We start from the raw sequence: 27,756 nt of genomic DNA on the forward strand, positions 1-27,756 counted from the left end.
CCCAAAGAGTCGGACACGACTGAGCGACTAACACTTTCACTTTTTCAATTAGTTAACAACTAGCTAAAGGAGTATGTCAAGGCTGTATATTGTCACCCTGCTTATTTAACTTATATGCAGAGCACATCATGAGAAACGCTAGGCTGGAGGAAGCACAAGCTGGAATCAAGATTGCCGGGAGGAATATTAATAACCTCAGAAATGTAGGTGACACCACCCTTATGGCAGAAAGTGAAGAACTTAAGAGCCTCTTGATGAAAGTGAAAGAGGAGAGTGAAAAAGTTGGCTTAAAGCTCAACATTCAGAAAACGAAGATCATGGCATCTGGTCCCATCATTTCATGGCAAATAAATGGGGAAACAGTGGCTGACTTTATTTTTCTGGGCTCCAAAATCACTGCAGGTGGTGATTGCAGCCATGAAATTAAAAGACGCTTACTCCTTGGAAGGAAAGTTATGACCAACCGGTAGACAGCATATTGAAAAGCAGAGACATTACTTTGTCAACAAAGGTCCGTCTAGTCAAGGCTATGGTTTTTCCAGTAGTCATGTATGGATGTGAGAGTGGACTATAAAGAAAGCTGAGTGCCAAAGAATTGATGCTTTTGAACTGTGGTATTGGAGAGGACTCTTGAGAGTCCCTTGGACTGCAAGGAGATCCAACCAGTCCATCCTAAAGGAGATCAGTCCTGGGTGTTCACTGGAAGGACTGATGTTGAAGCAGAAACTCCAATACTTTGGCCACCTGATGCAAAGAGCTGACTCATTTGAAAAGACCCTGATGCTGGGAAAGATTGAGGGCAGGAGGAGAAGGGGATGACAGAGGATAAGATGGTTGGATGGCATCACCGACTCAATAGACATGGGTTTGGGTGGACTCCAGGAGTTGGTGATGGACAGGGAGGCCTGGCGTGCTGCAGTTCATGGGGTTGCAAAGAGTCAGACATGACTGAGCAACTGAACTAATACTGAACCTCCAAAGAAAGAATTAAACCAGAGTTTGCTTGAACCCTTCAGGCACCCTTTGAGTTTTATGAAATGTCCTTCCCTCTCTTAGGATTGCTGGCCTAATCTCAGTTGTAGATAAACAACATTATTCAAATTTTTTAAAGCTGGGTTCATGGTGTTTTAATATCTTTATATCCTCAGGTGAAACTTCAAAACACACAGATAGTTTTTACAGTTAGTTGAATAAGGAAGGCTAACAGTTCCCGGTATGGGAGTTGATTTCTCCTTTAAAGCCCATGAGACCTTTGGTGTAATCTTTGTGTTAGAGGTGAAAAAATTCAAAGGGACAAGGGACCTAACGAAAGACATAGTTTCCTATCCTTAAATAGGAAACTAGAAATAATTCTTCTGTCTGGAGACAGTGTTCTTTGAAACACATCCAGTGGTCATTAACACTGAACTGTAGGGAAATTTTTTCCTAAATCTTTTTCTCTTGAAATCTTAGACAGAGATGTTTTTAGAAGTATAATACACACTCTAACGATGATTGAGAACATCAGGATAAAGACCATCACCACCTGGCTTCTAAAGCCAATACCTATTCTTCCCACCCTGGCATATTTCTTCCATAAATTTATGGACTTCTTCTGTGGCTAAGTCACCTGAAAGTGATCAGGAAAATGTCTAGACCAGGCCTTTCCAAAAGAATTTTTGCAGCCTCAGATGGTGACCACAGCACCAGTTACCTTTGGTATCAGTATCTAGGAGATAAGAAAAAGGAAGGAACAAGTTAAACTAGATTGTAAACTCGGAGAAGGTGCAGACTTTTACCTCACTGTTGCATACTGAGTGCCTAACACATAAGAAACACTCGAATATTGAAGGAGTAGATGAATAAATGGATGGATAGCTCTGTAAACTGGAGAAAGAAAGTGCTTATCAGCATATATTTGCTGGATATTAGTTCACTAGTTCAGCACACGTCAACAGTGCTGAGGACATTTAGACAGTCCTTGGCTGGACATTTTTTTTTTTATAGTTTACTACAAAAAATTGAATATAGTTCTCTGTGTTAAGCAGTGAATACTTACTGTTTATTTTATATATGGTAGTGTGCATCTCATACTCCAAATGTATCCCTCCCCCATTCTGCTAGTGGCTCAGACGATAGAGAATCTGTCTGCAATGCAGGAGACCCAGATTCGATCCCTGGGTCAGGAAGATCCCCTGGAGAAGGGCATGGCAACCCACTCCAGGATTTTTGCCTGGAGAATTCCATGGACAGAGGAGCCTGGCAGGCTACAGTCCATGGGGTCGCAAGAGTCTGACATGACTGAGCGACCAACACATTTCCATTTTGGTAACCATAGTTTGTCTGTGAATCTGCTTCTCTTTTGTAAATAAATTCATCTGTGCTATTTTTTTAGATTTCATATGTGATATTTTGTCTTTCTGTAGGCTAGACATTATTGAAGTGACAGTTATGTTGATGAAGAGGTCTCTTGGTGCTCTAAAACTGGTCCATATTACAAATCTAGAGTTGAAATAATAAATACATATTGTCTAAGCAAAAGAAGACCCCTATAGGAATATACCCATAAAAGGGTCATTTGGACTCTGTGTTCTATGGGGTGATATGGCCCTTACTGTGGGGAGAGCAGAAAAAAAAAGTCTTAGATATAACCTTATGATCTTAATCTCGGTTTGTGATGCTCTGAGGCTTGCCTTTAATTACCCCCCCAGAAAAAACTCATAAAAACCCTATTTCCCAATATTTAATTTATTAAAGAAGGCATGAGAGGATTAGGGGGAAAAGGTCTAGAGAAGGCTGGGAATCTATCAGTCTCAACTTATCTGGGTCTCCTGCATTGCAGCCAGATTCTTTACCAGTTGAGCTACCAGGGAAGCCCTATCAGGAGACTAACCTCTATAAACACATATTAAAATGGATCCTTAGACCACCCTACATGTAGAATCTGAATTCATCAAGTTTCTACAACAAAAGCTTCCCAGGTGGCCCTAATGGTAAAGAACCCACCTGCCAATGCAGGAGATACAGGAGACTTGCGTTTGATCCTTGGGTCAGGAAGATTCCCTGGAGAAGGAAATGGCCACCCACTCCAGTATTCTTGTCTGAAAAATTCCACATACAGAGGAGCCTGGCAGGCCATGGCATTGCAAAAAGTCAGACATGACTGAGCACACACTCACACACAGAACAAAGCATAGAAATAACCAGAATCACCTTGTAGCCAACAAGGTCAGAGTAGTACTCAAGAGATCTTGACCCCCAGAAACAGGATTCAGACCAGGCAAGGGAGGCCCCTAGCGTGCATGCCAGTGTGCATGCCTCCAGGAGGCGCTCCATCTCGGGTATGAGTCCTGAGAGCACTTCCTTAGATTTGTGATGGTCCCCCTGGGCTTGGCATCGTTGATAATTCCAAGACAATAAAGTTTGACAGTATTGCCCAAGCAGCAGTACAGCTTACATCAATCACAGCCTGGATGCACTGAACAACTTAGTGGACAGATGTTAGCCAAATTTTGTCTTCAGCCGCCCTAGGCCTGGAAGTATAATAATAATAATAATATTTGGGGGCACGTGAGATAAGTGGTCACAGTGGCAGACATAGAGGCACTTAAATAACTACCCAAAATACAAGTTGAACTATGATGAATACTGACATCACGTTCCACATCAGTTTTACCTTTGTAGCTCCATCCTCAAGGCAGTGCCTAGCACATATTAGGCCTTATGCATGCATGTGTGCTAAGTCGCTTCGGTCATGTCCAACTCTTTGCAACCCCATGGACTGTACCTGCCAGGCTCCTCTGTCCATGGGATTCTCTGGGCAAGAATACTAGAGTGGGTTGCCATGCTCTCCTCCAGGGGATCTTCCCGACCCAGGGATCAAACCCAAAGTCTCTTACATATCCTGCATTGCCAAGAGGATTCTTTACAAACTAGTGCCAGATGGGAAGCCCATTAGGCCCTATATTGATAGGTAAATAATTGGATAACTAAGTATAATTTACAGTTCATATCCAGCAAATATTTATTTAGCAACTTATAAAACAAATAAATATAAATATAAGCAACAAATCTTGCATTAGGTATGTAGGTATAGCAGCTAGAGAATAGACAGTCAAACCCCTCCATAATGTTCAGTCTATTTTGGAAGCAGAGAAAATTGATAAGCAGTTACAAATATGATGAATGTTACAAACTAGGGAAACATGGGGTACATGGAAGAGGAAATGGCAAGAAAATTTCATTTAATCTAATCTAAAATGGAATCAAAGAACATAAAAGCCTTTCAGAAAGGAGAAGTGGGCTCCCAGAAGAGATAGTTACGTTAAAACCAGAAGGTTGACTTGGAGTTAGCCAGGCAGAAGAGGCGGGGAGCACTGGGGAAGGAGAGGAAAAGGAACCAAAATCAGAATGTTCCAGCCAGAAGGAACTGTCTCGGGCAGACTTGGTATGTAGTATATGAGGGGTTGAGTGGCGAGAGTATAGTTGTTTCTGGTTTTGCTTTTTCTGGGGGGGGGAGGGGAGTCACACCCTGTGACATTGGGATCTTAGTTCCACAACCAGGAATCAAACTCACACCCCCTGCACTGGAAGGGCAGAGTGTTAACCACTGGACTGTTAGGAAAGTCCTGCAAGAGTGTAGTTTGGAGAGAGGGTCCAGACCCTACTTTCGAAGATTCCTATTAGCTCTGATAAGCAAGGAAGAACTTTATCCTAAGGCCAATGTCAAGTCATTAAAGAGATTCAAAGCAGAAGAGTAACAGGCTCAGATTCACATCACATCTTTAAAAGATCACGTCCGATGATTGTGGAAAAAGGACTAAAACTGGTACAAGAATGGAGGCAGAAAAATCTATCTGAATGCAGTTCCAATAATCCAGGGAATGAGGTCAGAAAGAGCTGGGTAGATGTGAAAGACATTCAGACGTGGAATTTAGCAGGACCTAGTGACTAGGTTGTGGCACCCCACTCCAGTACTCTTGCCTGGAAAATCCCATGGACGGAGGAGCCTGGTAGGCTGCAGTCCATGGGGTCGCTAAGAGTCGGACACGACTAAGCGACTTCACTTTGACTTTTTCACTTTCATGCATTGGATAAGGAAATGGCAACCCACTCCAGTGTTCTTGCCTAGAGAATCCCAGGGATGGGGGAGCCTGGTGGGCTGCCATCTATGGGGTCGCACAGGGTCGGACACGACTGAAGCGACTTAGCAGCAGCAGCAGTGACTAGGCAGATGTGTGAGGGCAGGGAGAAGAATCAAGAATAAATTTCAACTTTCTATGGACCTACCAGTATCTACACCCATATTTCTGCCTCTTTACCTATTAACTTAGATAAATCATAGACGCGATTCATTACTGTTTGAATTTGGCTCTTTTCTAGAGTTGTCTGGAACTACTTCCTTCCTTGGGGAGCCTTATGCATTAATTGTTATCTTCCAAAAGTTTATACTTGTGGTGCATGTTTGTTCTGAAACTGCAGTTCTATCCTGTGTGTGTGGTAGTCGCTTCAGTCGTGTCCAACTCTTTGCGACCCCATGGACTGTAGATAGCCAGGCTCCTCTGTCCATGTGATTTCCCAGGCAAGAATACTGGAGTGGGTTGCCATTCCTTTCTTCAGGGGATCTTCCCAACCCAGGGTTGAACCTGGATCTCCTGCATTGCAGGTATATTCTTTACCATCTGCTGCTGCTGCTGCTAAGTCACTTCAGTCATGTCCGACCCTGTGTGACCCCATAGATGGCAGCCCACCAGGCTCCCCCATCCCTGGGATTCTCCAGGCAAGAACACTGGAGTGGGTTGCCATTTCCTTATCCAATGCAGGAAAGTGAAAAGTAAAAGTGAAGTCGCTCAGTCGTGTCCAACTCTTAGCGACCCCATGGACTGCAGCCTACCAGGCCCCTCCGTCCATGGGATTTTCCAGGCAAGAGTACTGGAGTGGGGTGCCATTGCCTTCTCCTCTTTACCATCTGAGCCACCAGGAAATGGCGAGATGATATGGTAGGTTGAATAATAGCCCCCTCTCCCCCTCACAAAGATGTCCATGTCCTCTGGAACCTGTGAATGGCAAAGGGATTTTTCAGGTGAGGTTAAGTTAAGGACCCTTAAAATGGGGAGATTGTCCTGGATTAAGAGGAGGCCCCCAGTGTAATCATAAGGGTATGCTGTAGGGTCAGAATCAGACAAGGTGATATGATGATGGAAGCAGAGGTCAGAGTGATGTGGCCACAAACCAAGGGATGCAGGTGGCCTCCAGAAGCTGGAAAAGACAATGAACAGATTCTCCCCTGAGCCCCCAGAAGGAACACAGTCCTGCAAACCCATTTCAGACTTCTGACCTGCAGACCACAAAATAAATTTGTGCTGTCTTAAGCCACTATATTGGTGGCAATTCATTAAGGCAGCAACAAGAAACCAATCCAGGTGCTCTTAAAAGCAACATGTCATCAACCTAGATTCTTCTATGTACAACAGGTGATTTTGCCTCTAACCTATTGGTAAAACAGAGGTAATAAATCATGTTTCTTGAATCAAGAATACCTATACACCTAAAAGCTTTATTTGTGCATATCTGTAACCTCCTTCTCATCAAACTAAGAACTTATGCCGTCTGAAACATTATTCTCTTCCCCATCTCTATTTTCTAACATCTCATTTCCACCTGGATCTGACTTCATCAATGATCTCTTGCTCGCTCTTTCTTCCTCCCTGCCTCTCTCTTTCTCCCTCCCTGCCTCTCTCTTTCTCCTGTATCTTCACACTCTCTCTCTCAAGAGATTCTACCCATCAGTCTATAAACAGGTTCAAATAATAGTCACAGCAACATTTATTGAGTCTTTTCTGTGTACCAAGCATTAGACTATGGTCTGCTTCATTATAGCCTTTAATCCTCTGAGATTAAGCTTTATGAACAGTGGCATATTTATTGTAAGGCTGCTGCTGCTGCTAAGTCACTTCAGTCGTGTCCGACTCTGTGCGACCCCAGAGACGGCAGCCCACCAGGCTCCCCCGTCCCTGGGATTCTCTAGGCAAGAACACTGGAGTGGGTTGCCATTTCCTTCTCCAATGCATGAAAGTGAAAAGTGAAAGTCAAGTCGCTCAGTCGTGTCTGACTCTTAGCAACCCCATGGACTGCAGCCCACCAGGCTCCTCCATCCATGGGATTTTCCAGGCAAGAGTACTGGAGTGGGGTGCCATTGCCTTCTCAGACTGTAAGGCTAATGAACCTTAATCTTCGAAGCATTCAATTGCACAAGTCATTCAAAGCATTATCTGATCTTTTATTTTGTATACCTTTTCTTTAAAAGACCCCCCTAAATTGTATGAACTTCAAGGTTTCACAAAACTAGGACCTATGCCCGTCTGTTATTATTGTTAACCCCATATTACAAATAAGGAAACTGTGAAATCATGATAACTTGCTGATTTATAATTTCCTCAGCATTATATAAACAGTAAATGACAGAGGACTATTTCAACATAATTATTTCTGACTCTAGAGTCTAAAGATTGACAATTTACTCATTCTTTCCCTTCAGGAAATTTCTCAACTTAGCACACGCCTTCCTTTCCAACTTCAGTTTTCCTCCAGTTCATACTTCACCTTTTTTATTTTATAACCCAAAGAATAATCTATATTTACCATCTTGATTTCCTTCCCTGACATGTACTTTCAACTCACTATAATCTAGCTTCTGACCCCACAATTCCACTACAACTCTTACCAGAGTCTTCAATAACCTGATGAACATTTTTTATTCATCATACTTGAGCTTAACTGAACCATACTTAAATCATTCCCTCTCTGCTAAAGCTTTCTTTCTTTAGTTACTAAAACATGATTTCCTCTGTCTCCTCCTTCCTCTAAGACTGCTTCTTCTTTTATTTGTATTTCTTTTTTTTTATTTTTCCCACTTCCTCATCCAACTTTTTAAATACCAAAAAAAATGTCTAGGATTCCTTATTCTCCTTCTTCTCACTCAGCTCATTTCCTTAGAGTTATTTCATTCTCAGATTTCCTAAAACTTTACATAGACCCTAATAGTCACAAGTTTATACTTCTATCTTAGCCATGTGGGAATCCCAGATATCTCCACCTGCCAATGAAGGAGATGCCAGAAATGCCAGTTCAATCCCTGGGTTGGGAAGATCCTCTGGAGGAGGGCATGGCAACCCACTCCAGTATTCTTGCCTGGAGAATCCCATGGACAGAGGAGCCAGGTGGGCTACAGTCCATGGTGTCACAAAGAGTCAGACATGACTGAGATACTGAGCTCTCTTAGCCATGTATCATGAATTACAAACCTTTTCACTCAGTCATAAAAAGGAATGAAATTGTGTTATTTGCAGAGACGTGAATGAACCTAGAGGCTGTCACAAGAATGAAGTAAGTCAGGAAGAGAAAAACAAATACCATATATTAATGCATATATGTAGAATCTATTCAGTACAGATGAACCTATTTACAAAGCAGAAACACGTAGAGAATAAACATATGGACATCAAGGTAGGGAAGGGAGGGTGGGATGGATTGAGAGATTGGGATTGACATATATACACTATTGATGCTATGTATAAAATAGAAAACTAATGATAATCTACTGTATAGCATAGGGAAGTCTACTCAATGCTCTGTAGTGACCTAAATGGGAAGGATATCCAAATAAGAGGGGATATATGTATACATATAACTGATTCACTTTGTTGCACAGCAGAAACTAACACAACACTCTAAAGAAACTATACTCCAATTAAAAAATTTTTTTAATTATAGCACTAAATATGGCTACATTTGTTTATACAGATCTACCACATAATACAAAAATGATTGTAAGACATAAAAAAGCCTGTAAATACAATTACCTACTAGACATCTTCATCTAGATACTCTACTTCCAATTTTGCAGTTCTAAATCTAAATTTAAATCTAAATCTGCTCTTGCTTCTAATCTATCTAGGCAAACAAGCCAAAGTGCAGGAACGATACTTAAATCTTCCCATGTTCTCATATCCTACATCTGATCTTTACCAAGATCTTCTCAGTCTACATTTTATTCCCTCTTCTTTAACCCCACTGGGATTGCTAATTCAGCTCAGACTAGCACCTGTCTGACATCTGTTACCTTAAAAATACTTCTAACTTGTCTCTACACACATACTCTCCATCCATCCTAAATCCTTACTTCCTTTCGGGCACTTTTTCTAAAATTCAAATAAAATCATACTACTTTCCCTATTTAAAAACATTCTCTAGGACTTCCTTGATGATCCAGTGGCTAAGACACTACACTCCCAAAGCAGGGGGGCCTGGGTTTCAATCCCTGCTCAGGGAACTAGATCCCACATGCCACAGCTAAGGGTTCACATACTATAACTAAGGATCCCACATGCCGCAACTAGGACCTGGTGCAGCCCAATAAGTAAAAATAAAATATAAAATCATTCTTACCCGATAGATTCTGGGGAGTGGAGCTGTGGGGCCAGGATCCCCAAATCTAGCTTCAGCCTGCTGATCCGATCAGATCAGATCAGTCGCTCAGTCGTGTCCGACTCTTTGCGACCCCATGAATTGCAGCACACCAGGCCTCCCTGTCCATCACCAACTCCCGGAGTTCACTCAGACTCACGTCCATCAAGTCAGTGATGCCATCCAGCCATCTCATCCTCTGTCGTCCCCTTCTCCTCCTGCCCCCAATCCCTCCCAGCATCAGAGTCTTTTCCAATGAGTCAACTCTTCACATGAGGTGGCCAAAGTACTGGAGCTTCAGCTTTAGCATCATTCCTTCCAAAGAAATCCCAGGGCTGATCTCCTTCAGAATGGACTGGTTGGATCTCCCTGCAGTCCAAGAGACTCTCAAGAGTCTTCTCCAACACCACAGTTCAAAAGCATCAATTCTTCGGCGCTCAGCCTTCTTCCCAGTCCAACTCGCACATCCATGCATGACCACAGGAAAAACCATAGCCTTGACTAGACGAGCCTTTGTTGGCAAAGTAATGTCTCTGCTTTTAAATATGCTGTCTAGGTTGATCATAACTTTCCTTGCAAGGAGTAAGTGTCTTTTAATTTCATGGCTGCAGTCACCATCTGCAGTGATTTTGGAGCCCAAAAAAATAAAGTCTGACACTGTTTCCACTGTTTCCCCATCTATTTCCCATGAAGTGATGGGACCGGATGCCATGATCTTTGTTTTCTGAATGTTGAGCCTTAAGCCAACTTTTTCACTCTCCACTTTCACTTTCATCAAGAGGCTTTTGAGTTCCTCTTCACTTTCTGCCATAAGGGTGGTGTCATCTGCATATCTGAGGTGATTGATATTTCTCCCGGCAATCTTGATTCCAGCTTGTGTTTCTTCCAGCCCACCATTTCTCATGATGTACTCTGCATATAAGTTAAATAAGCAGGGTGACAATATACAGCCTTGACGTACTCCTTTTCCTATTTGGAACCAGTCTGTTGTTCCATGTCCAGTTCTAACTGTTGCTTCTTGACCTGCATACAGATTTTTCAAGAGGCAGATCAGGTGGTCTGGTATTCCCATCTCTTTCAGAATTTTCCACAGTTTATTGTGATCCACAACAGTCAAAGGCTTTGGCATAGTCAATAAAGCAGAAATAGATGTTTTTCTGGAACTCTCTTGCTTTTTCCATGATCCAGCAGATGTTGGCAATTTGATCTCTGGTTCCTCTGCCTTTTCTAAAACCAGCTTGAACATCAGGAAGTTCACAGTTCACATATTGCTGAAGCCTGGCTTGGAGAATTTTGAGCATTACCTTAGTAGTGTGTGAGATGAGTGCAATTCTGCAGTAGTTTAGCATTCTTTGGCATTGCCTTTCTTTGGGATTGGAATGAAAAATGACCTTTTCCAGTCCTGTGGCCACTGCTGAGTTTTCCAAATTTGCTGGCATATTGAGTGCAGCACTTTCACAGCATCATCTTTCAGGATTTGGAATAGCTCAACTGGAATTCTATCACCTCCACTAGCTTTGTTCGTAGTGATGCTTTCTAAGGCCCGCTTGACTTCACATTCCAGGATGTCTGGCTCTAGGTCAGTGATCACACCATCGTGATTGGTCGTGAAGATCTTTTTTGTACAGTTCTTCTGTGTATTCTTGCCACCTCTTCTTAATATCTTCTGCTTCTGTTAGGTCCATACCATTTCTGTCCTTTATCGAGCCCATCTTTGCATGAAGTGTTCCTTTGGTATCTCTGATTTTCTTGAAGAGATCTCTAGTCTTTCCCATTCTGTTTTTTTCCTCTATTTCTTTGCATTGATCGCTGAGGAAAGCTTTCTTATCTCTTCTTGCTATTCTTTGGAACTCTGCATTCAGATGTTTATATCTTTCCTTTTCTCCTTTGCTTTTCGCCTCTCTTCTTTTCACAGCTATTTGTAAGCCCTCCCCAGACAGCCATTTTGCTTTTTTTCATTTCTTTTCCATGAGGATGGTCTTGATCCCTGTCTCCTGTACAATGTCACGAACCTCATTCCATAGTTCATCAGGCACTCTATCCGATCTAGGCCCTTAAATCTATTTCTCACTTCCACTGTATAATCATAAGGGATTTGATTTAGGTCATACCTGAATGGTCTAGTGGTTTTCCCTACTTTCTTCTATTTAAGTCTGAATTTGGCAATAAGGAGTTCATGGTCTGAGCCACAGTCAGCTCCTGGTCTTGTTTTTGCTGACTGTATAGAGCTTCTCCATCTTTGGCTGCAAAGAATATAATCAATCTGATTTCGGTGTTGACCATCTGGTGATGTCCATATATAGAGTCTTCTCTTGTGTTGTTGGAAGAGGGTGTGTGTTATGACCAGTGCATTTTTTGGCAAAACTCTATCAGTCTTTGCCCTGCTTCATTCCGTATTCCAAGGCCAAATTTGCCTGTTACTCCAGGTGTTTCTTGACTTCCTACTTTTGCATTGCAGTCCCCTATAATGAAAAGGACATCTTTTTTGGGTGTTAGTTCTAAAATGGGTGGGGCTAATTCCTGACACAGCTCAAAAGCTGGTGAACCAGGGTGTATCCTGAGATTACTGGCTGAGGTGTCCAAGATGTCTCATTGTTGGTGCTGGCCTGCTGGTGGGCAGGGCTGAGGTGGCTCAGGGGCTAGTCCTGCTCACTGGTGGGAAGAGCCGAGCAATGTTCACTAAACTGATTGGGGTAATCATTTCATGATGTATGTAAACCAAATCATTATCCTGTACACTTTAAGCTTATCCAGTGCTGTGAGTCAATTATATCCCAATAAAACTGGAAGGAAAAAAATTTTCAGAAAATAAAAACATGTGGATCTCAAAAAACAAATATAAATTTTAATCAGCAACTCTAGCTGGGTATCCCTTAATTTTCCTTGCTTAAATATTTTGAAGTAATCACATGCTTTCAGCATGTCTGCCAAGAAAAGAAGTTATATGAGTTAATACCTTTAACATTTATTTATATATAGACATTCAGATATGAATATGTTCAAATGTGCTACATGATAATTTGGTTTTATACAGTGTAAGTGAAACTACGAATGGGAAAATGGAAATATTATATCTATATATCTATAGCAACATCTTTTCTGAGGTCATATTGTATAAAGATAAATTCAGAATATGTAACCCAATAGCCTTCAAATTAAATGGTAAAAATATCTATGAGGTCATTTCAAAACATTAAAGCGTCAACTTATGGAGAAGCAAATTAAGCCAGAGACATTATGAATTTTTAAGAATGTTACTCTAAAATGGCACACTCTCAATTAAAGTAAAAGATTTAGTCTGGGGAAAAATAAACATTTAAAAAAATTTTTGTCTTCCTATTACAGGGATGTGTGTGTGTGTGTGTGTGTGCGTGCGCACGTGCGCATGCACGCCTGTGTCTGTGTGTGTGTCTGTGTGAGTGTGTCAGTCATGTCTGACTCTTTGTGACCCCATGGACTGTAGCCCACCAGGCTCCTCTGTCCATGGAATTTTCCAAGCAAGAATACTGGAGTGGGTTGCCATTTCCTCCTCCAGGGAATCTTCCAGACCCACAGATCAAATCCTTGACTCCTGTGTCTCTTGAATTGGCAGGTGGATTCTTTACCACTGAGCCACATGGGAAGCCCCACGTTGATCCATACCCCCACCATATAAAATTTAAATGGGTCATAGAGCTAAATGGAACTTAAAACTATAAAATTTCAAGAACAAAATATGGAAGAAAAATCTATGTAAGCTTGGGTTAAACAAAGATTTCTCAGACACTGCCTTAAAAGCATAACCATAAAACAAAAAATTAGTAAATTGAACTTCATGAAAATTTAGATCTTCTGCTCCTGAAAAAGTCAAGAAAAATGAGAAGATTAGCCACAGAGCAAGAAAACATACATGCCTGATAAAGAACCTGTACCCAGAATATACAAAAACTCTCATAGCTTGATAATAAACACACAATCCACTAAAAAAAATCAGCAAAAGATTTGAACAGACACTTCAGCAAAGATACATGGATGGCTGCCAAGCACTTGAAGTTATCAGTCATTAAAAAATGTAAATCAAGGGACGTCCTGGTGATCCAGTGGCTAAGACCCCATGCTCCCAATGCAGGAAGCCTAAATTCGATCCTCAGTCAGGGAACGAGATCCCACATACTGCAACTAAGACCTGGTGGAACCAAATAAATAAATATTTAAAAAGAAAAAGAAAGGGATTTGAATTTTAAAAAAAGAAAATGCAAATCAAGACCCGTACATTTAAAATATCTAAAACTAAAAAGATTGCTGATACCAAGCGTGAGTATGGATGTAGAATAACAAATATTCATATGATGCCCGTAGGGAAGTAGACCCAGCTTTTGACAGTTTCTTAAGAAGTTACACATATGTACCGTACAACCCGGCCATTCTACATGTTGGTATACACTTAAGAGAAATGAAAATTTGTACATGAATATTTATAGTAATTTTACTTCTTTTTTGCGGGGGGGAGGGTAACTTTACTTCTGAATGCCGTGTGGGGAAAAAAAGCTAGACAAAAACATCACATACTGTGTGATCCATTTATAGAAAATTCTAGAAAACTCTGCAGTTTCAGAAGACAGATAAGTACTTCCCTGGGGGTGGGGTAAAGGGCAAAAAGGAGAGGAAAGGGCTATTCAAAAGAGGCACAGGGACTTCTCTGGTGGTCCAATGGCTAAGACTCTGCACTTTCAGTGCAGGGGGCCAAGGTTTGATTCTTGGTCAGAGAATTAGATCCTGCAAGCAGCAACTAAGACCTGGTGCAGTCAAATATATATATATATTTTTTTATAAAAGTGATTCCAAGAAAGTTAATTTTAAAAAATCAAAGAGGCACAGAAAACTTTTTGAGTAATGCTTATATTGCTTGTCTTAACTGTGATATAATTGATGTGTGTATATATATGTGTGTATGAAAACATTAAAGTATGTACTTTATAGCAACTTACTCTATTTCAATTATATTTCAATAAAGATGCTTTAAAAACAAGTAGAAAATAAGTCTCTGGTCCCCAGTCATAATTAGAAATCCAAATTAAAATCAATTGTTAACAAAAAATTTGTGGAATTAGCTGTCCGCTGTAGCCTGAGCAGTATGCCATCTGCTTCTGAGGAACACAAAAAGGTAGTAGAGGGACTTCCTTGGTGGTCCAGTGGTTAGGAATCCACCTTCCAAAGCAGGGAATTCGGGTTCAATCCCTGGTTCAGGAACTATTAATAAGATCCTACAGGCTGCAGGGCAACTAAGCCCTTGTGCTACAACTAGAGAGCCAGGGTGGCTGCAGCTAAGACCCAACGCAGACAAATACATAAATAATTTTTTTTTAAGTAGTAGAGTCCTTGCACTTAACCACCCATCACAACCAAAATAGTCACAAGGCAGGTAGTTTATCTCAAGAGCATTAAATACAAGGTTGGATGGCATCACTGACTCAATGAACATGAGCTTGAGCAAATTCCAGGAGATAGTGAAGGACAGGGAAGCCTGGCGTGCTGCAGTCCGTGGGGTTGCAAAGAGTTGGAAGTGACTGAGCGACTAAGCACAGACACACATAATTAACTTCAGGCTTCCCTGGTGGCTCAGTGGTAAAGAATCTCCAATGCAGGAGATGCAAAAGGCAAAAGCCCTTCAGGCTCCTCTGTCCATGGGGTCACAAAGAGTCAGACACACTGAACACACATGCACACGCATAATTAACTTCAAGACTATACATGCATACAAACACTTGTATTTAAGATATATATATATATATACACACACACACACACACACATACATATGTATACATTCTTACACAACAGAGAAATTGAAAGGGTATTTATTTTCATTATAGAGCAATAACTAGAGTTCTTGTAAGCACAGAACTTGCCTGTGCATTAAAATACTGTATCTATAAAGAAAGTAATTTGCAAGTGTCTCAGGAATCATTCTCTTGTATAAACTGTAATGCACCTCCTTGTAAATAGATTACTATAGGGAGCAATACCTTTTAATCAGGGAAAGATCCTTGAAGTAGTTGAGTTTTAGATGAATTTTAACAGACGTGAAAGCTATAGAATGGAACTTGGTAAATATTTCTGGAGGAGGAAAATACCTTCTGTGGTATGCCTAAAAGTAAACAAAAAGTAGGGATATGATAGAGAGCCAGGGTTGAAGGTCACTAACATGAAATATTTTTTATAAATAAATGAACTTTTAAAACTGGCAAATGTTTCAAAGAAAAGCTATGATAAGAGATATTGGGTATATTTCAACAAGCAATGTTGGCCCCACTTGGAAAATTCTCTACAGCTGGATCATCATTCCCCCTAAATTCAAAATGGATGAAAGACTTAAATGTAAGACCTGAAACCATGGAACTCCTGTGACATCTGTCTTGGTGATGGTTTTGGATATGACACCAAAAGCAAAGGCAATAAAAATGAAAATAAAAAAGTGGAGGACTTCCCTGGCAGTCCAGTGGTTGAGACTTGACCTTCCAGTGCAAGGAGTTTGGGTTCAATCCCTGGTTGGGGAGCTAAGATCCCACATGCCTCACAGCCAAAAAGCCAAAACATAAAACAGAAACGCTATTGTAACAAATTCAATAAAGACTTTTAAAAAAGGGTCCATATCAAAAAAATCTTAAAAAAAAAAAGTGGGATCACAGCAAACAATCAACAAAATGAAAAGATATAAAAGGAAAAAATATTTGCAAAGCACATATCTGATAAGAAGTTAATATCCAAATATATAGAAGGAACTCATACAACTCCAACATACAAGAAGAACAATCTGATCAAAAACCGAATAGACATTTTTCCAACAAAGATATACAAATGGCCAAAAGGTACAGGAAAAATGCTCAGTATGACAAAAATTGAACAAAAATTGAACAAAAATCAATGAGATATGACCTCACAGCTGTTAGAACAACTGTCATCAAAAAGATAAATGGTAACAAGTATTGGTAAGGATGTGGAGAAAAGGAAAATTTGTGTGTTACTGGTGGGAATGTAAACTGATATAGTCACTGTGGAAGACAGCTTGAAGGTTCCTGAAAAAGTTAAGAATAGAAGTACCATACGATCCAGCAATCCTACTTCTAGGTATATGTCTTAAGGAAACGAAATCACTATCTCAAAGAGACATTATATATGCACCCCTATGTTCATAGCAGCACTGTTCACAACAGCCAAGACATTAGAAACAACCAAAGTGTCCATCAGCAGATGAATAGATAAGCGAAATGTGAGAGATATATATATATATCGATTATTTTTCAGCTATTTAAAAAAAAAGGGAAATCCTGCCATTTGTGACAACATTAACAAATCTTAAGGGCATTCAGTTCAGTTCAGTTGCTCAGTCGTGTCCGACTCTTTGCGACCCCATGGACTGCAGCATGCCAGGCTTCCCTGTCCATCAGCAACTCCCGGACCTTACTCAAACTCATGTCCATTGAGTCAGTGATACCATCCAACCATCTCATTCTCTGTTGTCCCCTTCTCCTCTTGCCTTCAATCTTTCCCAGCATCAGGGTCTTTTCAAATGAGTCAGTTCTTCACATCAGGTGGCCAAAGTATCGGCGTTCCAGTTTAAGCATCAGTCCTTCCAATGAATATTCAGGACTGATTTTCTTTAGGATGGACTGGTTGGATATCCTTGCTGTCCAAGGGACTCTCAAGAGTCTTTTCCAACACTGCAGTTCAAAAGCATCAATTCTTCGGTGTCAGTTTCCATCTCTCATATCCATACATGACTACTGGAAAAACCAAAGCTTTGACTAGACGGACCTTAAAATGAGTTCAGTTTTCTTTAGGATGGACTGGTCGGATATCCTTGCTGTCCAAGGGACTCTTAAGAGTTTTCTCCAACACCATGGTTCAAAAGCATCAATTCTTTGGTGCTCAGCTTTCTTTATAGTCCAACTCTCACATCCATACATGACTATTGGAAAAACCATAGCCTTGACTAGACAGACCTTTGTTGGCAAAGTAATGTCCCTGCTTTTTAATATGCTGTCTAGGGTGGTCATAACTTTCCTTCCAAGGAGTGTCTTTTAATTTCATGGCTGCAGTCACCATCTGCAGTGATTTTGGAGGATGGAGAAAGACAAATACTGTACAATCTCATCTATATGTAGAACCTTAAAAAGCCCAACTCGTAGAAACAGGTGGTTTAGAGGCATGAGGTGGAGGTGGGGCATAGGAGAAGGTGGTCAAATGGTACAAACTTCTAGTTATAAGATACGTTCTGGGGATGTAATGTACAGCATGGTGAGTAAAGTTAATGACACTGTTTTATATTTGAAAATTGCTAAGAGAGTAAATCCTAAAAGTTCTCATCTTAAAAGGGGAAAAATTGTGATCATGTGAGGTGATGGATGCTAACTAAATTTACTGTGGTAATCATTTCACTATATGTATATTTTTCAAATCATTATGTTCGACATCCTAAACTAATACAAGGTTATATTCAATGAATATATCCCAGTAAAACTGGGAGAGGGGGCCAATGTTGACCCTATTTGGGGTGTTCTTCATAGCTGGGTTACCCCCCTCCCCCACACCCCATCTCCACTACCTCATGGGACAGAGGGAGAAAAGAAATCATTCCAACAGCCAAAAGATTGAATAATAGTTGCTGTAGGTTGACTCAGAGAATATTTTCTGCTAACCACCAAGCCTGCCTTGTGCCTGATTCCCTGGAGCGGGCTCTGGGGCAGTGAGCAGTGGCATCTACATTCAGCAAAGGCCTTAGAGGAGACCCTAATCACTACGTTCAGAAGAGTTCCAGGAACTCTGGGAAGCTGTGCATTCCAAACAGGAAGAAAGAACATGGAAAGCCAGGCTTGAAGTGGAGCCTGGAAAGGAATCTAGTCGCAGGAGGAATGGGTGTGGAAAAGGCACATTTTAAATTAAAATTGCTCAGGAATTCCCCAATCAATGGAGGGTCTACATGGTTAAGGTGTGAGATATGCTTTTGTACAGCATTCCTTTTTGCTCATTAAACTTCATAAAACAATTCTGAACAAGGGGGCTGACAGAGGAGAGAATGCTGGCTGATTCAAGGTAATAAATATCCCCATGTGGACATTGATCAAACAAAGGGGGATATTCATAAGGAGAATACTAGTGACTAGAGGATACTTTCTAAGAATAGATTACAACTTTTGCAGTTTCACCATAGTAATATGCAGTGCTGGGGCAACTTCGACACATAGAGAAATGTAACATTAAATGACACCCAGGGATTTTGGTATTTATTAGAAAATTCATTTTTAAGCGGAAGCTCACCAAAGGAAGTTCCAACACATGCTACAACATGGATGAGACTTGAGGACATTATTGTAAGTGAAATAAGCCAGAGGAAGAAAAAGAAAAACTCCATGATTTCACTTATCTAAGATATCTAGAATAGTCACATTTACAGAAACAGAAAGTAGAGTGTAAATATCACAGGATATTGCTTGTATGTAGAATCCAAAAACAAAAAAAAAATAAAAATGAATTTATTTACAAAACAGAAATAGACCCACAGACGTAGAAAACAAACTTTGGACTTCCTGGAAGTCCAGTGGTCAAGACTCCATGCTTCCACTGCAGGGCGTATGGGTTCAATTCCTGGTCCAGGAACTAATATGTCACATGTTGGGGGGGAGTGTGGACAAAATTTTTTTAATTTTTAAAAATTAAAAAAAAGAAAGCAAATTTATGGTTACCAAAGTAACCATATGTATATGTGTGTGTATGTATGTAAAAAGATATATATTCGGTTATGTACTATAACTGAATCACTATGCTGTACACCTGAAACTAATACAACATTCTAAATCAACTATAGTTCAATTAAAAAAAAAAAAACTCTGATGAGAAAAAAAAAACAAACAAAACTATGACTTGGCAGGAGGGAAGTATAGTCATAGTTGCCAGGAGCTGGGGAAGAGGCATATGGGCAATTGTTATTTAATTGGTATAGAATTTCAGACTTGCGAGATGAAACGGTTCTGGAGATTGGTTGTAAAACAATGTGAATATACTTTACAGTACTGAACCTCTTTTCTTAAAAATGTTTAAAAGGGTAATTGTTGATGTTGTGTATTTTTCCACAATTAAAAAAAATTTTTAAGTAAGGAAAAAAAGAAAAGGAAGTTCACCAAGTACCCAGACTTCCTGAAAACCAATTGCAGAAGGACTGAGTAAACCTGAAAAGCACGTGGAATGCATTACTTTTAAGTATGCAGTTGGAAGAAAAAATATATGGACATTTCTTGGGTCCCAACACAGGCTCATTACTGCTAAGTCCTTCTACATCCATTGTATTAAATTCACACAGTAAACCTGAAAATAGATACTCTAAAGTCCTCACTTGGACATACTGTCCTGAAAAAATTGGGGTATAGAAAGAATGAATATGCTCCCTAAGTTCTCACAGCTGATCAGCAGCCTAGGAGAACAGGATTGCCTATTACTGGGGAAAAAAAGTCATTACAATGAAACTAATTCTCTTACAGAGTTAAGAGAAGAATTATTCTCCCTTTTCCACTCTCTTTTCACTTCTCTTTCTCATGTACTGAATCCTGAGAAGAAGTTGAAAAGTCAAGTTAGTCTAGCATTTATGGAGAGAATTACAGGGAAAAATCTATGATTTTCTTAATTAGCATAAAACTTTGAAGCTGGGAGTAAAAATCAAGGTGCCTGACAGAAAAGAGTGCCCTGGAAATGAGCCTAAGCAAGTACAAAATGAGTCTCCAGGGGAGAATAAAATAAGGCTGGGAACCCACGCACAGTTCTCACATAGGCAGGCTTCAGTTTCTTTTTGGTATAAAGCATGCCAGTCAGAATGCCAAATTAAACTGAACTTCTGCCACTTAGTAAATACGTTTTATAAAATTTAACCAAGGAATGTGTATGGTCCAGATCACAGCAGGAAACAGATGGCACTCAGACTGAGCCGTTTGACGGAGGTTGAAGGGGCTTCGTGTGGAGGTGAGGCAGGCTACAGGGAAACCACAGGGGCGGTGCGGGACCTTGGGGCTAGTGACCAGAATCTCACCACCCAAAGGCCCGCATGGACAAAAGGAGTGACCTATGACTGAGATGCAGACAGAGAGGGCAGCCTGGATGAGGCTATGACTTTTGACCCCTGGATGCAGCCAGACTGCAGCGGCCCAACAGGGAGGACGTTCAGGAATTAAATATTTCCACTCCCACTCTCTGTTCCTTCTGCCCCCACCCCACCCCCCCTTTTTTTTTTTTTTTTGATGTGGACCATTTTTAAAGTCTTTATTGAATTTGTTACACTATCCCTTCTTTTTTTTTTTTTTTAATGTTTTGGTTTTTTCATCCACGAGGCATGTAGGATCTTAGCTCCCAGACCAGGGTTTGAACCCACACCCCTTGCGTTGGAAGGTGAAGTCTTAACTACTGAACCACCAGGGAAGCCCCTCCTTCTGCTCTTCTGTCAAAGCTCCCTGTTGGCCAAGCCTGACCTTAAGCCTCTTAAAGCACAGAGCCTGTAAGGGTGGGAGAGAATGGAGCGTGCTTTTGGAGGGGCCAACAGTATCCTGCATGAAGACTGACTAATATTTTATAGGTCATGTGTGAATTTAAAGAAGAACTAACAAAGGGAACAAGTCCTCTGGGGGTTTTTTGTTGGTTGGTTGGTTGGTTTTCTTTTTTGTTTTTAGTAAAAATAGAAAAGATACTCTGGGGACTTCCCTGGTAATCCAGTGGTTAAGAATCCACCTGCTGGTGCAGGGGACACAGATTCAATCCCTGGTCTGGGAAGATCCCACGTGCTGCAGGGCAACTAGGCAGGTGCAGCCCAGCTCCTGAGCCCACAGGCCCAACAGCCCATGCTTCGCAACGAGAGAGGTCACTGCAATGAGAAGCCCAAGTACTGCAATTCGAGAGTAGCTTCCACCAGCTGCAACTAGAGAAAGCCTGCAATGAAGACCCAGCACAGCCAAAACTAAAAAGAAAGAAAAGATACTGTTAAGTTTGAGGAAATGTATTCCTCAAGTTTTGCTGTGATAATGCTGCATCACAGACAACCCCCAAGTCTCAGTGGCTTACAATCACAAACACTCATTTCTCACTCTCAGGTCCACAAGTCAGTTCTGGTTCAGATACATTTGACTAAGTTATCAGACTTAGCTCCAGGCTGAAGGTTGGGATCAGTTGTGCCCATGGACGGAGGAGCCTGGCAGGCTGCAGTCCTTGCGGTCACTAAGAGTTGGACATGACTGAGCAACTTCACTTTCACTTTTCACTTTCATGCATTGGAGAAGGAAATGGCAACCCACTCCAGTGTTCTTGCCTGGAGAATCCCAGGGACGGGGGAGCCTGGTGGGCTGCCGTCTATGGGGTCGCACAGAGTCGGACATGACTGAAGCGACTTAGCAGCAGCAGCAGTGCCTTTCTTATTCTAGAACTCAGGCTAAATGACCAATGATTACCTAGAGCGTGGCAGATGGTAGGCGCCCAAATGGAAGAACAGTAACCATAGCATTTCTTAACTTGTACTCGGAACTGGCAGGCTATGACCTTCACCATATTGAATCAGCCAGTGGAAGACTTTTGACCAAGTCCAACGGCAAGAGAGTAAAGTCAACGGATGGAGAGGGGTAGAGTAAATATTTTATGAATAATAATTAATCTATAATACTTTGTAAAACTGGCTCTGAAAATATGCTTTACGTAGAAGTCTTCCAGGCAGTGTAACTACAAACAGATTTTACTCCATTAACTGTTTAACTTTAATTTTATTTTATTTTGGCCACTCCAGCATGTGGGATCTTAGTTCCCTGACCAGGGACTGAACCCTCAACCCCTGCATTAGGAAGGAGGAGTCTTAACCACTGGATTGCCAGGGAAGTCCTCCATTAACTGTTTTTATGTATATATATTTTTCTTATTTAAAGCATCCTCTGGCTGTGATTATACTTTCCCTGCCAATCACATTTACCTTCTATATTACTAAAAGGAACTATAAACACTATAGACTGAAATACCAGCCTGAAAGCATATTATATGTCCCTTCTCATATAAGTATCAGTCTCTGCCAAAAGCATCTAGTGAAGATGAAAGCACTGAACGTTCATACATCACAGCCTAGTAACTTATTCATTATTTCAAAGCCATCGCATACCCTTTTCTAACTCATCAGCAGAATAGATACATTTTTTAAATATATTGATGATGATTTTTATAGATTTTTATGTTTAATGTTTCCTTGCTGCACAGCAACAGTTATAGTATTTTTTCCCGGCTTTCTTGAGATATAATTGACATATAACAGTGTGTAACTTTAAGATGCACAATCTATTGAATTGATACCCTTATACACTCCACTGTAATTATTGCCATAGCTTTAACTAACACGTCCATCAGGTCACATAACTGCCATTTCTTTTTTGTGGTAAAAACATTTAAGATTATTCTCTTGGAAAACTTCAAGTATATAATACAGTCTTATTAACTACGAACACAGTGCTGTGCTGCGCTTGGTTGCTCAGTAATGTCTGACTCTCTGCGATCCCATGGACTGTAGCCTGCCAGGCTCCTTTGTTCATGCGATTTTTCCAGGCAAGAATACCAGAGGGGGTTGCCATTTCCTTCTCCAGGGGATCTTCCCAACCCAGGGGTTGAACCCGCATCTCCTGTGTCTCCTGAAAGGCAGGCGGGTTCTTTACCTGCTGAGCCATCGAGGAGCTTAAACTCCTTTTGATCAGACTGAATCTCTTGGCAAACATCCTTTGCAACCTTAAAAAGAATCACAGGGTTACTTTCCAGAAGTCTTGTTTTGAAACTAGAGTAATGGTTCGGGTAATCAAAATCTGATCTCTGATGCCGTCTTTGTCACTATCCAACCACAGAACACAGCCAAGTAAGTCACAGTTTCTCCAGGTGGCAGAGCAGACTGGAAAAGGTTGGCATTTGGAGCTAAACCACCAACAATGTGGGACAGTGTAGGAACAGACTCCTACTTAGGTCTAGAAAATTTGGTCAAAACTGGATTTACTGAAAACCTATCATTCCCAGGCATTGTGCTGAGCCTAAACACAGAGTAGTAAACAAGACAGTCATTGCTTTCGTAGAGCTCAAGGAAAAGATGCACATTAAATAATTGAAGGTATGAGAAGTACCATAAGAGGTGCGGGGTTCCACGTGAGCTCACAGCCTGGCAAGCGAGTATCTCAGTGCTATGGTCACGGTCAATAGAACGAGCGCAATCTGTTGAGATGGATGGTGGCCCTTGGCAATAAACAAGACAGAGCAAATATTATTCAAAAACACACTGAGGCATGCAGTAACTCTTTATTCTGGAAGTCCTGGCCAGCAGGAAGGTTCAAGGAGAGGATTTTAGATACTGAGAAGGGTAAGACAAGAATGCTACCTTCTGAAGAAGTGACGACGATATATCATATTCTTTTTTTCATTACTTTAGGAGGTGGATCAAAAGAGATCTAGCTGCCATTTATGTCAAAGAATGTTCTCCCTTTGTTTCCCTGTAAGAGTTTCATAGTGTCTGGCCTTACATTTAGGTCTTTATCCATTTTGAGCTTATTTTTGTGTATGATGTTAGGGAGTATTCTGATCTCATTCTTTTACATACGGCTGTCCTGTTTTCCCAGCAACACTTATTGAAGAGGCCGTCTTTTCTCCACTGTATATTCTTGCCTCCTTTGTCATGGATTAGGTGACTATAGGTGCATAGGTTTATCTCTGGGCTTCCTATCCTGTTTCATTAATCTGTATTTCGGTTTTTGTGCCAGTACCATACTGTCTTGATTACTGTAACTTTGTAGGATAGTCTGAAGTCAGGGAGCCTGATTCCTCTAGTCATATTCTAGAATGCAAGTCATCCAGGGCAGCTGGCGCCTAACATGGAGAGAGTGGGGCTGGGGCGATAAACAGGGACGAGAGTTTGCCTGCATTTACACACCAGGCAGTGGACCTCTGCCTGACAGTGTGCAGTCCACAGGCACTGGGCCACCACCAGCTTGAAGCTCATGCTTGTCTTCCTCTTTCCAGCAACTCATAGCACCAAACTGAGCCTCCTGCCAGTGGTGAGACAGAAGGCTTCTTCTAGCTACCACCTTAACCCCAGTGGTCCAAACCCATATTCAGAAGGACTTGTAACTAATACGGACTTCATATTTATACCTCAGGGCACAAACAAGAAATAGGTTTCCCCTCGGAGAAGGCAATGGCACCCCACTCCAGGATTTTGCCTGGAAAATCCCATGGATGGAGGAGCCTGGTAGGCTGCAGTCCATGGGGTTGCTAGAGTTGGACACGACTAAGCGACTTCACTTTCACTTTTCACTTTGATGCATTGGAGAAGGAAATGGCAACCCACTCCAGTGTTGTTGCCTGGAGAATCCCAAGGACGGGGAAGCCTGGTGGGGTCACACAGAGTCGGACACGACTGAAGCAACTTAGCAGCAGCAGCAGCAGCAGCAGCAACTCCGCTCTCTGTTTTTCTGTCTCTTTTTCTCTCTCTTCTGCTTTTTTCAACTTGGAGCCCAACAACTTCTCATTTCCTAAGAAATAAGTAGCTCAATGTTTATTTTGCCTTTTCCTTCATTTGTCTAAAGGAAATGGTAATATAGCCCTTCCCAGAGGCTCAATGGTAAAAAAATTCTGCCTGCCAATACAGGAGATGCAAGTTCGATCCCTGGTTCGGGACGATGTCCCGGAGAAGGAAATGGCAACCCACTCCAGTACTCTTGCCTGGGAAATCCCATGGACAGAGAAGCCAGGCGGGGTTACAGTTCATGGAGTTGCAAAGAGTGAGACACAACTTAGCAACTAAACAACACCAACTGAAAAAAAATAAACAAAAACATTTTTCTTGCTATGAGTGGTGTTCGTTGGGAGGCTGCACGGGAAGAGTCTTTTCTGGGACCTCTCAATCCAAAGGGAATAAAGACTCCCACTTCTGAAAAAATAAAATATGCCCCTTTATCTCATCCAGGAGCTATTTTCCTGCCACTGTGTTTCTTGGAATCCTACTGATGCTCACTTTGTTGTCTTTTTTAAACTGTAAAATTTTGGAACTCTGTGTTAGAAACACTGTTTGCTTATAGTGCATAGTTACCTTTTTGGAAATAATTTCAGATTTATAGAAAATTTAATGGCTGAGTAATACTCCATTGTGTATATGTACCACAGCTTTCTTATCCATTCATCTGCTGATGGACATCTATTATACAGAGTGAAGTAAGCCAGAAAGAAAAACACCAATACAGTATACTAACACATATATATGGAATTTAGAAAGATGGTAACAATAACCCTGTGTACGAGACAGCAAAAGAGACACTGATGTATAGAACAGTCTTATGGACTCTGTGAGAGAGGGAGAGGGTGGGAAGATTTGGGAGAATGGCATTGAAACATGTAAAATATCATGTATGAAATGAGTTGCCAGTCCAGGTTCGATGCACGATACTGGATGCTTGGGGCTGGTGCACTGGGATGACCCAGAGGGATGGAATGGGGAGGGAGGAGGGAGGAGGGTTCAGGATGGGGAACACATGTATACCTGTGGTGGATTCATTTTGATATTTGGCAAAACTAATACAATTATGTAAAGTTTAAAAATAAAATAAAATTAAAAAAATAAAAAAGAAAATTTAACATTCTGCTCTATGGAAAAGTTTTCCCTTCTCCCTGTATACTTATTCACCTGTCTATGGACAAGTAATTCCTTTCTTTTTTTATTTTAATTTCTTTGGCTGTGCAGAGTCTTGGCTGCAGCACATGGGATCTTTGTTACTGGGCACAGGATCTTTAGTTGGGGCATGTGGGATCTAGTTCCCTGACCAGGGATTGAACCCAGGTCCCCTGCATTGGGAGCATGGAGTCTTAGCCACTGGACCACCAGGGAAGTCCTGTGAATTCCTATTTTATTTAATGTTTTGTCATCTATTACTGGGCTTCCCTGGTGGCACAGCAGTAATGAATCTGCCTGTCAATGCAGAAGACACAAGAGATGAGGGTTCAAGCCCTGGGTTGGGAAGATCCCTTGGAGAAGGAAATGGCAACCCACTCCAGTATTATTGACTGGGAAATCCCATGGACAGAGGAGACTGGCGAGCTAGAGTCCATGGGGTTGTAAAGAATCGGATATGACTTAGTGACTAAACAACAAACAACAACAATGTGTTACCATCACTACTTACTTTGATTCTCAAAATGACCCAGATTTGGCCAGTAGAGACCCCCTTCAAGCTGGCTTCTCTGTCCTTTGACAAGTGTCCACAATTCCTTGTGTATTTCCTCACTTTCTCGAGCAACAGGTGACCTACTATCATCTTGTACTTCCTCCACTTCAACCCTGGAGCCAACCGTTTACAAGTTTTGGTTCCTTTCAGTGGATGTTGATATTTGAAAACCAAGATCTGGGCACTCAGAACATTTATTTCTACCGGGCTGTTGTTTCTACAACAGAGACTCAAGCCATGAAATAAATGCATGTGTACCTACAGACACACGAACATATAGACTCCACAAACAACTGTATTTCTCTACCTCTCAGGGTATCTATTTTTTGAACTTATTATTTCAAATATCCAATACTTCCAGTTCTGATCCAGTGCCTTGGGGTTCTCTTCAGCCTCTCTCCTTCCGTACTTGTAAATCCCTTCTCCAACAGTAAGAAATTGTATGTATTTGTTGGCTCGATGTCCCTGTGTGTAATTGATCTGTCTGCCATACCAGCTGCCTCCTGGCCCTCCAGGGACTCCATAAGGGAGAAGAATGGGTAGAAAGGGTGATCTAATCAGAGGGAAGGGATGAAGGGAGGAAAGGAGGCTCTAATTCTGCCTCAAGTCTTCTCACTTACAGATTGTTAAAAAAAAAAAAAAAAACCAAAGGCTTACTTAAGGGGAAGTGTTCAGTACTGTTTCCCAGTGCCTAATAGGAAGAGAAATGAAGTCTGATGAGTAGTCAACTGTCTGTGCTTCTCATAGCCACACAAAGCTTCTGTTCACTAACCGTGTCAAGGGGAACTACGGAGGCTTTTCTGTAAACACTGATATTATGGTTGAGGGTGTTAACTGGGCTTCCCTGGTGGCTCAGCCATAATGAATCCTCCACAGTTACATTTCTCCTAATTCAGACTCACGTGCTCATCCATGATCAATCACCCTGTCACTAGAGCTGGTTTTTTTTTTTAATTTTTTTTTTTTTATGGCTGTGTTGGGGCTTTGTTGTTGCATGGGCTTTTCTCTGGTTGTGGCAAGTGGGGGGTACTGTTTGTTGCGGGGCTCGTGCTTCCCATTGCAGTGGCTTCTCTTC

This window comes from Bubalus kerabau, chromosome 13 (genome assembly GCF_029407905.1).
Source record: "Bubalus kerabau isolate K-KA32 ecotype Philippines breed swamp buffalo chromosome 13, PCC_UOA_SB_1v2, whole genome shotgun sequence".
NCBI classification, from domain to species: domain Eukaryota; kingdom Metazoa; phylum Chordata; class Mammalia; order Artiodactyla; family Bovidae; genus Bubalus; species Bubalus kerabau.